Source organism: Hetaerina americana, unplaced genomic scaffold (assembly GCF_022747635.1).
Source record: "Hetaerina americana unplaced genomic scaffold, ioHetAmer1.1.p SCAF_10, whole genome shotgun sequence".
In the NCBI taxonomy this organism is placed as follows: domain Eukaryota; kingdom Metazoa; phylum Arthropoda; class Insecta; order Odonata; family Calopterygidae; genus Hetaerina; species Hetaerina americana.
In genome coordinates this window covers 77,277,463-77,289,628 of record NW_027286070.1, presented here as the reverse complement: position 1 = coordinate 77,289,628, position 12,166 = coordinate 77,277,463, and the positions used below count along the sequence as shown (strand labels likewise).

General features: G+C 43.4%; 1 protein-coding gene across 1 annotated transcript in view; it reads right to left on the bottom strand.

Moving 5' to 3' along the window:
- The window catches only part of LOC139700292 (ATP-binding cassette sub-family G member 1), a 69,380-nt gene that overhangs the window by 22,169 nt on the left and 35,045 nt on the right, over window positions 1-12,166 (bottom strand). The window lies entirely within an intron of this gene.

The window sequence follows — 12,166 nt, the reverse complement described above, 5'->3', positions numbered from 1 at the left end:
ATAAACTCATCCCTGCATTCACTGAGAAGGTTAAAGCACATTGCTCCCTCCTCCTTAAAGATGCTTCTTGTGTCCTCTCTTCTCATACCCCACTTTGATTACTGCGATGTAGTATACCAAGACCTTTCAGGCGAACTGAAAACCAAACTCCAGAGGACCCATAATTCCTGTGTGCGGTTCATATGTGATCTTAGGAAATACGATCATATTTCCGACTCATTTAATAGAATATCCTGGTTAAAGCTAGAAGGCCGCAGGCAGTATACATATTCTTTCAATTTTCTGTAGAATACTTTCAAACCACACACCTAAATATCAATAAAAAAATTCCTCTTCATCAGCTCAATCCACAACAGAAATACTAGGGGTAATGATAAACTTCTTGTCCCACACCATCGCACAGAAATCTATCGCAAATCTTTCCATGTCACAACGTGCCGTCCGTGGAACTCGCTCCCAGATGACATAAAAAAACTCTCCATCCACAACAACATTTAAGGGAGCACCTCGCAAGTTCATTTTACTCAGGTACTTAACTTCACCAGTATACCCTCCCCCACATTCCACTCGGCTGCTGTACAGATCACTGTTTCTACTTTTTTGTTTTGTCATCTCAAGCAGTACGATTTCGCATCTCTATTTTTAGTTAATGTTATGTTTCTCATAGCTCCGCAGGCATTGTCAATATAATTGATTTCTTCATTTCAATTCCAGTAACTTAATAATTTGTATAATAAGTAAAAATGATTGTTACAATGCACATCTTCCCTCTAATTAATAGGGTTTTCGCAGGTTTTTCACCCCCCCTCCCCTTCGTGGGTGTTTTCCTGCGTGGGTTTTTACCAGGTGAGCAATGCCACGCTCTCCCCAGCTTTTCCCACGAACCTCTTTCTTTGCTAAGACTTTCCTTATTTTATTGTTCTCTATCTTCACTGTCATTTACTTTGAGTATGTGTGCATGCGAAGGTGTATCCTTAATTTATATATGTATATGTATGCATGTATGGGTGTACAGGGTCCGTACAATAAGTATCGTGACTGGTTCGCTGTGGCCTCAACGAAGCGGTGGATGGGGATACGACCGGTCCCCCACCACTCAGGCTCACTTTAGTTCAGTCGCCTCCGGGCATGCGTTGAGACAGGAGGTGGATTTTTGTGACGTGTGATTGTTTGTGGTGTCGTCGCGCCAGCATGCAGCGCACCGTCGAGCAACGCTACGCTGTGAAGTTTGGCATTAAACTAAGGAAATCCACGTCGGAGACCCTTGGACTCATTCAAAAGGCTTATGGGGATGATGCCTTAAGCCGCACAAGAGTTTTTGAGTGGCACAAAATGTTTAGGAAGGCCGGGAGCTCGTCGAAGATGAGCACCGCGTCGGACGCCCGACGACCGCTCGAACCGATGCTCAGGTGGCCACTCAGCTCACTCAGTACTCAGCCCGACGGCGTGTGAATATTCAAACATCAGGGTAGGGAGGCCAGTTCCTTTCCATGTGCCGGTTATGGTTTCCCAGAAAGATCTGGTACCCGTAAAATAACATAGCTTTTGGTGGACCTGCAGGTGCCCAGAGTGCCTTGCCCTGGAATCGAACTCAGTCAGTAGTCCATCGCTCTACCCCTGGACTACCGCGTCTCATACATATACTCATATATATATATATATATATATATTATTTACTATATATATTATTATTATTAGGTAATCTACCGTTTAAGGCAGGGTTTTGGATGGACATAATTACTAATTAAATAATTTGTGACCCCTAGCAAAGCACAACATCCTACTTTACATGAGGTCCCTCTTCAGCTCTGAGTACTTTCTTCCTCCCTTCATCCCGTCCAACATTCATATCCTGTTCCTTCTCTTTCCTCTTTTACCCAACATTCTCCCCTCTATCAAAGTCTTCAAAATCCCACTACCGGTTAATACCCCCTTCATCCACTTTTCCTGCCTCCATAGGATTTCTCCCAACAAACCCCTCTCTTCACCCACCATACCAAGTACTTCCTCATTTGTTTTCTTCTCTGTCCATTTCACCTTCTCCATTCTTCTTCAAACCCACATTTCAAAAGCCTCCAGTCTACGTCTATCCTCCTGCTTCAATGACCACGTTTCCGGGCCGTACATAGCTACGCTCCATGTCAAAGTTTTTACGAGTCTTTTCTTAATATCCTTACTCAATGTCCCTGTCATCAACTCCCTCCTTGTGAAAGCTTCTTTGCCTAGCGAAATTCTTCTCCTTACGTCCCTACTACTTTGACCGTGTTGGTCCAAAACACTACCGAGATACGTAAACTATTCTACCAGCTCTAGTTTTTGCCATCCTATTTTAATGTTTAGCTTAGCCTTTTCCTCTCTAGAAAATCGCATAACCTTTGTTTTATTAATATTGAAACTCATCCCATACCTGTCGCACTGAATTTCCAATTCACTAAGCAATGCTTCAATGCTTGCAGCCCCTTGGCTGACTGACAAACTAAAGCTTGGTCATCAGCGAACCTAACTGATTTTACGAATTCCCCGCCCACTTCATTCCTACCTCCAGTCCTTCCCATGCCTCTTTGATCATTTCCTCTGCATACAGGTTGAACAGCAACGATGATAATGGGCAACCCTGCCTTACACCTCTTCCTAATACTGCCCATCCGGACTCCCCGTTCCCCACCCGCACCTGAGCAGTCTGAGACATGTACAGGTTGCGGATTAGCCTCCTTTCCCTCCAATCTATTCCTATTTTCTGCAATATACTCATTAGTTTTTCCCAGTTCACTCTATCAAACGCTTTTTCGAAATCTACGAAACAGGCAAATACCTCCTGGTTGTATTTTATATTCCTCTCGATTAATAATCTCATTACTGCCCTTCCTAAACCCAAACTGATCATCCCCTAAGTAATCATTTGCCCTACTCTCTATCCTTTTGTTTATGACCCTGAGAACAACTTAAGCTGCGTGTGATATCAAACTTATCGTCCTGTAGTCCTCACATGATGTGGCCTTTACCTTTTTCGGGATAGGAACTAAAACTGATCTCACAAAGTCTTCCGGCCAAATTCCTTCCTCATAAATACTACGAATGAGCCCATATAGCATCTTCCTCCCACATTTTCCTAAACATTTCAGTAATTCCGCGGGAATGTTATCCACCCCCACGGCCTTATTTAGTTTCATCTCCCTTAATGCCCTTCCTATCTCATTTTCTAGTATGCCCGGACCTAAGCTGTCTTCCTCTACGTCATTTTCTTTTTCAATGTCTAACTTTGTTGGTCTAAGTTCTTTACTATACAGTTCTTCTATATACTCCTTCCATCTCTCTTGGATCTTTCCTGCGTCAACTATTACCTTACCCGCCTTATCTCTAACTGTTAGCATAGCTCTTCCTTTCTTACTTCCCAATAACGAATTAACTTTGCTGTACAGCGCACCGATTTCACCCTTCCTCTGCAGACTTTCCATATCCTCGCACTGCGTCTTCCACCATGCTTCTTTTGCTTTATTTGTTGCCCGCCTCAATTTATTGTTTAATTCTTTGTACTTCATTTTGCCTATTTCTGTATTTACATGCTTCCATTTTCGCCGCTCATCCATCTTTGTAATCACCTCATCCGTGATCAATGGTTTCCTAGTCCTTTTAGCGTTAACGGTTCCAATAGTGTCTTTTGCGGCTTTAGACAACCCCTTCTTGATCATTTCCCATTTTTCTTCGATAGTACTAAGCCCTTTACCATCCTCCATGATTTTCTCTACCGCCTGTTTGTATTCGTTCCGTTTCAACCCATTTAACGCTTCTACATTCCATTTTCTAACTCGCCGCCCCTGCCTTATCTTTTTGAAACGTGCGCTACATTTCATAACAACTAAATTGTGGTCTGAGTCCGCATCCGCTCCCGGGAAGCTGTGGGAATTTATCACACTATTCCTAAACCTGTGTCTTACCAGGATATAATCTAGCTGATATCTTCCTGAGTCACCTGGCATTTTCCATGTATACCTGCGTCTTTTGTGGTGCCTAAACCAGGTGTTGGTGATGGCTATCCCCTGTCTCCTGCAGAACTCAATTGCTTTCTCCCTGCGGTCATTCCTCGTGCTTAAACCGTAGTCTTCTACCTCATCATTATCTCTTCCTTCGCCTACCGTCGCATTCCAATCCCCCATCACTATCAAATGTTTCCCTGCAGGAACACACGCGATCATGTCCTCTAACTGATCGTATATCCTATCGACCTCTTCTTCCTTATGGTTGCTCGGTGGCATGTATACCTGAATAATAACCAAATTCGTCGGTTCTGCTTTTATCTCCACTAGTAGTATTCCATCCGTTACCTGCTCTATGTCGACTACGCTTCTTCCTACCTCTTTATTTAATATCATGGCAACCCCTCGTTGGCTCTCGTCCCCGCCGCTGTATATAATTCTATTATTATCACTCCAGTAATCCCCGCTATCCTTCCATCTCACCTCGTATAGACCTAAAATACCTATATTTCCCCTTTCCATCTCTTGCTTAACATTCTCCAATTTACCTGTCCTCATCATTGTCCTAACATTCCACGTTCCTATTCTAACTAATGTGGTCTTCTTCTCCTGCTGCTGCTGGTTTTCCCTTGCAAAGGTTTCGTAGGATGACGACCGCGGAAGCCTTTCCTCCCCCGCTGCCGGGCACGACACACGGCCGATTGGGCCGAGCCCCGTACTTATCAGGACTCAAAATCTCTTTATTGTCCATAATTTTAATCTTTGGATTGATAATTGAGGTGGTTTCCCGTTGCCTTCCTCAATAGTGTTTTTAACGTGACACCATCACTTACTGGCCGCCCCACTGGGGTCAGACGCCATTGCAGCCGTCTCCCTGAGGAACAGACGCTGTGTGGACTACCTTTCGTCTGGCACCTAACCTTCGACCTATCTGGCATGGGTGTCCCTACCAGGAGCAATTGTTATTACTCCCGCCAGCACAGCTCTAGGGGTCATCGGAACGCACAAGCCGTACCACCACGTCAAGGTTTTAGTCCGGGGATATATATATATATATATATATATATATATATATATATATATATATATATATATATATATATACAGGGTTCGTCCGGAAAATAAGTGTACTGAGCTCAGGAAAAAAAATTTATTACACTTTTACATATCTTAAGCTAATATTCCTCAAAATAGGACCCTTGTGAGTCGACACACTTGTTCCAGCGGCGTTCCCATTCCTGGAACGCTCCCGCGAAGGCATCATCGGGAACCTCTCGAAGACTCGTCGTCGACCTCTTCTCTGCCCTCCACGAACATCTTGTGCCACCGAAAGATCATGTTTCTGGACATGGCTGACTCCCCGTAAGCCTGGTTAATCATACCGACAGTTTCGGTAGACGATTTCCCAAGCTTTACCGCAAATTTGATGGAATAACGCTGCTTCGGCATCGCGTTCCGTGACGTGGGTCGAGCATGGAGGTTCGCATTAACAGAGCTCCTCACTACACCACAGCTCAGATCCGACTGCCTTTTTCAGCGTCGCTTGCCAACATACCCCCCTCCATCGCAGCCCGTCAGAGCGGTGCTGGGCGCGCCTGGAGCGGCGCGCCCAGCACAGGAGTCAGTACACTTATTTTCCGGACGAACCCTGTATGTATATATATATATATATATATATATATATATATATACATATATATATATATATATATATATAGGTCCAGGGGGTAGAGCGTTGAACTATTGACCGGAGAGTCCCGGGTTCGATTCCCGGGCAAGACACTCTGGGCACCTGCAGGGAAAGGAACCTCCACCCAGGGAAAGGAACTGGCTCCCCTACCATGATGTGTGAATTTCACACGCCGTATAGGGCTTAGTACTGGATGATCTCTACCATCACCTACTAAACCGACCTTCGGGTTGATTACTGTGTTTATGGTATATTATTTGAAGGGGGGTGGAACGACTTTGCGACTTGGTAACCGGATGACACACACACACACACGCACACCAGAGTCCATGAACACCGCCCCGATTAGCGAATGTTCTCGCGCAACCGCGAGCATTACAAAGTTCATGGCCACTGGGGTCAGGGGTGACCTAGAGGAAGGAAATGGGGAAATAAGCGAAAACGAGTGGAAAGAGCACACGATATTGACCTAATTGTGGCGCAAATCGCAATTGATCTATGGCTCGTAAATCCTGGTATCGTTCATATAACAGCCTGTTCTCATCCAAGCTCCACGTTTTCACTGTTCCCTGTCTTTCATACAAGTGATTTTTGTGTGACTGATGTCGAAAAAGTTCTAATTCAGTTTTTTCTTCGTCGAACCTACGCAAAACATTAATGAAATGTGCCCTATTGAATTTCCTTCTTCAACGTTTCATACTTTCCGTCCTCCCTCTATTCATCCTAATTGGTAATTTCTCCCTATTTTTCGGCCACCTGTAGTCCTTCCTTGTATAACAGCCCTTAACCCACGATACCTCTCAATTTAATTATCGTCCATTGTCATTTATATGTGCGTAAGCAGTAATGCGTTGAAAGTTCCGTCGGTTACTTCAATGTTCAAATTACTCGTAATTCGTTGGCTGTCTTTCGTTTTACCGCGGCTTAACTCCGTCCCATTACGAGCCCTGCGTTACGCTCAGCTTTGACTGCAATTACTACACCACCTTTATCATTTCTCCCACCTGCTTCTCTTCCGACCTGCAGTCCTGCTTACATCCCTCCTGCCATTCATTCCTCGGCATGCACCGGCGATTAGGGACGTCCTGTTCCGCTACCCTGCCTACCACTTCCCATCCCTTTTCTCTACCTGCTCGCTTTTCCACTTATAATCTCTGTCTAATCTCTTTCGAAAGCCTTCTCAAAATTCACGAAGAAAAGGGAAGTATATTTATCAGTTACTATGTTCTGGATCCCTTTTTTCCCAATTTTCTCATGACAGCCGTAGTAGCACTGATCATCTTCTTTCCTGCCTAAATCCATCCCATATGGCAGTAATTTCAACGAACTTGACCCAAGTAACCATTTACAATATCATTCAATTTTTTAATTTTGCTTTTTACGATTAGTGTTACTCTCGTTGAATATGTAGTGAAATTAATTGTCATATAGTCCATAATTTCCGCTGTTTTACTAAATTTCGGAGTGGAGATTATAATAGGACGAAAATGTCTTGTGGCCACCCCCTCTCTTCCCTATAAAAATCCTTTAATTTCGTTTTTTTATTTATTCATTAATATTTTTAAACCTTTATTTTCATCTAATCCCTTCACTTTTGCGTCTACCCTTTGGATTTAGATTGGTTACAAAATCGTCTAGTTCGTAGAGCTAGACGATTGCGACCGACTAGTTCCGGATTAAAAATTAACTAAGAGTACCACATTTCTGAAAGGCGTCCATATCGACACTCGCATTTCGTGCTCCGAAACGCTCCCCCTCTCTTCCCTCTCCCCTCTTCCACGCTCCCTCTTTGTCATTCCACCATCATTTCTGCACACTGCCCCACATTTGCTGTGACGCACCTTTAAACACGGAAACCGTACTTGTTTTGAATGCTAAGTAGGGCAATATTTTATGTTCTGGTGAAAAAAAATATTTTTAGATTTATCATTGTGCTGCTTCCGGTAGACAGCCTACTCGTGAATCCTTCTTTCATGGACACCCTTTCGAAATATACTTTTCCAAAGAATCATTTTTGATTCGTGCTATGCTATCAGAGGACAATTTTTATCCGCTTAAATTATAATAGCCCCCACGATGTTTAGCTTATCGCATCAAATCGCTTTTGAATTTCATTCTGAGTGGAGCTAAGATGGCTTCATCAGATTTGCTGATCAAATAGTGGAGCGAATTTTCGCGGTTGTTCCTTTTTTTTCAACGGGAAACCTCACCGAAAACCAAGTGTTGATGGTAGTATTCGCGGGGTCGTCATGAGCAGACATTGGTGTGCATTGGAAAAATGGAGGAACTATGGGCAATTCGAATCGCATGATTTACTTCCAAAAGGAATGCATTGCGATATGTTAGCCCGAGGGCGCACAACGTCCGCTCCCAGCGCGTCCCCACGTCTTCGCCTAGTTTAATGGAGAATGCACGCCTAACCCAAGCACCGCGCTGCCTTGATAATGCGTCCTGCCCCTACGCTTTCCTATCTCGGCCCCGATTACGTCACTCTGCGATAAGCTCCGTTTGAAGAAGCTCCGCATGGGGCGACGATAACGCGTAACGACGCCGTAAGAAATTCGCATCGGTGACGCGAAGGCGAGTCAAGGTGCGGGTGTCACTCTCGACCACAACATTTTTCTTGCCGAGTTCTCATGCTCCGCGGGACGAGATAAAACGGTTTGTATTTCTTTCAATCTTATCGTTCATTGAAATGCCGGTAGAGTTATTGAGAAATGATATAATTTCTTTCGCGGGAAAAATAGTATTTATAATCGTTTAAATGAATATACTTTGTAACTTCCACACAATTTTTATTCGTACTACCGGTTTCAACGCAACGGCGTCATCATCAGGTACAAACATTTTTCGGGCACAGGGTTGTATATATATGCACTTTTCGGAAAGGAATGTTGGGGGAGGGTGGGTGGGGTGAATGGCTAATGGGAGGGAGAGGGGTTAGGGGGGGGGTTAAGCCGCGTGGCTGGACGAACGAACATGAACCTCCACAAAGTTGAGCCCGAGACCATAGAATTCAGTATTTATAATATTCGAGTGTCCCTTTAAGGAGAAACGCGCCTCTTAAAGCGCATTGACAATTGCAATCGAAAATGCACCAGCTGAAGCGCTTTGTATGCAAAACATTTGACTCTCTAGCGTTACCGATGATAGTTTTCACTTAACCAGTAGCGATACGGAAAAACACCAAAACGGCAGCTATGAAATTGGTCCTCGCGAGGTCAAGGCAACATTGAAACTACTACTACTCTGAAATCGTTGTATTGTACTCGTATAACCGTATTTCGCAAACTGGAAAATACGTGAGCATAATCTTACAGATCAATCCTTTTGTGATAAGCGATAAACTAGAAGTATGCATTCAACACGATCGGATGGGCCGGTGACGTTGGGCAATATTCCACAACACTAGTGGCGTCTGCAGAGCTCAAAGTCTGTAAATGGTTTCTTCTTAAATGCGGGAAGGAATTTTTAACTGGCCAATTGTTTGATCAAAACTCTTGGTTGTTATAATAGGACATTCAACTAATCATACGGGAGTTGATGCGTTTGTTCTATATCGTGTTAAAGAGTTACGGAGGGAATAGAATAATTAGCAGACAAGAAGACTTCATATAGTGACTCTCGCCTTCATCCATTTCAGATTCCTCAATTCGACCTTCGTGATACATTCTCATAGGTGGTCAAAATCTTTCTGTAACCGTATTTAATTTTTCTCCACTGACATTCTGAAACATTTTGATATCACCATTATTCTATCCTTGAATTAAATCACAACCAGTAATGTTCCACCCAATGAATCAATCCCAACCGAGCTTTCAACGACGCCGTGTCATTTTCAAGGGCGATAATGCATTAAATAAGCGATGATCAGGCTGAAAAACTTGAGAGTATTGAAAGGAGGAGAAAGCACCAGTATGGGAAGTGCTTCTTTTACTTATTCATGCCCTCGAAATTGGCGTGACGTCGTTGAAAACGCTGCAAGAGCTACTGCACGGAAACTAAGCATTATTTTATTCGATTTTGGACCTATTCCACAAAGTTGCACCACAAGATGAGAAAATATTACTTCTGTCCGTTCTTAAATGTTTCTGCTAGGCTTATGGCACAAGGGAATATACAATTAGAAGTACTCTAGATTATCTCAGTAAATTTCACCAAATGTACCAAGTGTGTTCCTTAAATTCATCAAAATTAGACTATTTATATTAAACTTCGCCAGATACAACAAAAGTAGTATCAATTTTTCCCCCTTATAGACGGAAGGGCGGTGGTTTCTCTGACTGGGTTCGAGGGAGGGGAGTCTCAGGAAAGGCTGAAGGTCAGTGGCAGCTGCCTCAGTCTTTGCGAAGTGCGAATCGTTCGTTTGCGAAACCTCTATAACGTAAGCTCGTTACGCGCCGTCATGAACCGGTTATTTGAACAACGCTACGCCATCAAAATTTGCGTGATACTTGGCTAAACCGGGAAAGACTCTGGTAAGGTATAGGCAGCTTATGGTGATAACGCCATTGGTAGATCGGGTATTTTTGAGTGGCACAAGGGAGGGCAGAGAAGATGTTGAAGGCGCCGACTCCCTTCGACCTCAGAAAGTGACGAAAATCTGGCAAGAGATCTAGGCTTTGTTGAACAGGTTGTCTCGCAGATTTAGTGTTCGTATGGTTTCTGATGAACTTGTCATCCATTAAAGCGATATGCATCGACTTGCGACCGAAAACATGGCCGGTATGAAAAAGGTGTGTGCGAAGTTGGCGAGTGCTCTCGGACGAGCAAAAGGAAACTCGCACGTGGATCTACCAACAACAGTTTCTCGACCTTTTGAGAAAAGAGGATCAACATTTTTAGACAATGCCCCGCCAGACTTCTTCCTCTTCCCCCGCCGTCGAAATTCGTGCCGAAAATACGTCACCACGGTTCGGTGGAGGCGTTACAACAGGCCGTGACGAGGGAGCTTGGCAGCATTCCGGGCGCCGCCGCCTTCCAGAAAGCGTACGAGGCCTCAGGCAACGGAGCGTGGACCCAGAACGGAGCTACTTCGAAGACCTTTGAGTGAATGTATCAATTCTAGCTATAATTGTTTTCTAAATCGACTCCGTTCTACTGCTTTCGGGACAGGTCTTGCATATATGTCGGTGATTCAGTCAGTAGCCCAACACTATCCACTGGACTACTGCGTTCTTTTTCCCATAATAACTCCTATTAATTAATGAACACCTATCTTCTTCATAAATAACATCAAAGCCACATCAATTGACCTGAAAGTCATCCATGTAAGCGAGGTAAGGGGGCTGGTAAAATGCTAACATAAGCCCAACGCCGTGGCGTGCGAAATTCTCGCTTCAGGTCATTGGGGTCCAGTTCCTCTCTCTCAGCTGCTTGTGATTTTCCGAGAAAATCTGATAGCCGAATAAAATGCAGGTTGGGTGGAGCTAAGGGTGCCCAGAAGAGGCTCCCGAATCGAACCCAGGACCTCAGAACTATAGTCCTGCACTATTCTCTGCTAAGTTAAGTGTCTTTTGCCCAACAAAACTTATCCATTGGTACTCTGAATAGGATTCATTATTTAAATAATCATTCCGATTGATATGAGTTTTTTCCTAAAAATTAGAGTACAGCTCACCTTAAAATGCCTTCCAGCGTGTTTTAAGATCCTTTTCCTTTTGCTATTTGCGATTTTCATACATTTCTGGACCGAGAAAATCATCCCGCTTGTATTTTTTTAGCTGGTTACGTTGGAGTCAACGCCCGGATTTGTGCCATGACCTCAAACCAGATTGCGGACCCTTCATTTGCTGGGCACCGCCTGCGAGCGGATTCTCGATGGGAAACATGATCTTCAACGATCACCAAAAGCCATACTCTAGTCAAATATAGTCTAAAGACATGAATTGCATGCGCAGTACCAATTGTTAGGAAATTTGGTATGCTTGGAGTGATTTCCATCTGTTGCATCAATTTAAATCCCTCTCCGACAACTTGGCTTAAACGAGCTTTTGAATGAATAGGCGAAAACGTTATAATTACATTTTCAGATAAAGATTAAAATTATACATAAGCTTCCGGCGTCCTTTATGATATCGCACGTTGATTATGCGTAGGATGACTGGGATAAATGATGATCGTAAAATAATTCGAAATGCAAAGTCCAAACTTAGATATTTGCAGGGAAGGCAGAATTGAAACCCGCTGATGACTTTTTTGGTTTCTTTTATCAAGATCCAACAATTATATTGGATGTTTGACAAAAGACAGCCGAAGCACATTAAGTTCTCGATTTTTTGCTCTTTCAAACAAAATTTCTATCATACCATGTAATCGGATATTCATAATTTTTCATGAATCAGGGTTTTTTTCTCTTGTCCAGGGCGCGAGTGTCGACAACGAATTTCAACCCAGAGCATCGGAAAACGTTCATTTTTTGCAATGCGTTACAAAATTTGTGGCATAAAAATACAACGACGCAGCAAATAAAATTATTTAAAAATTAAATTTTATATAAATT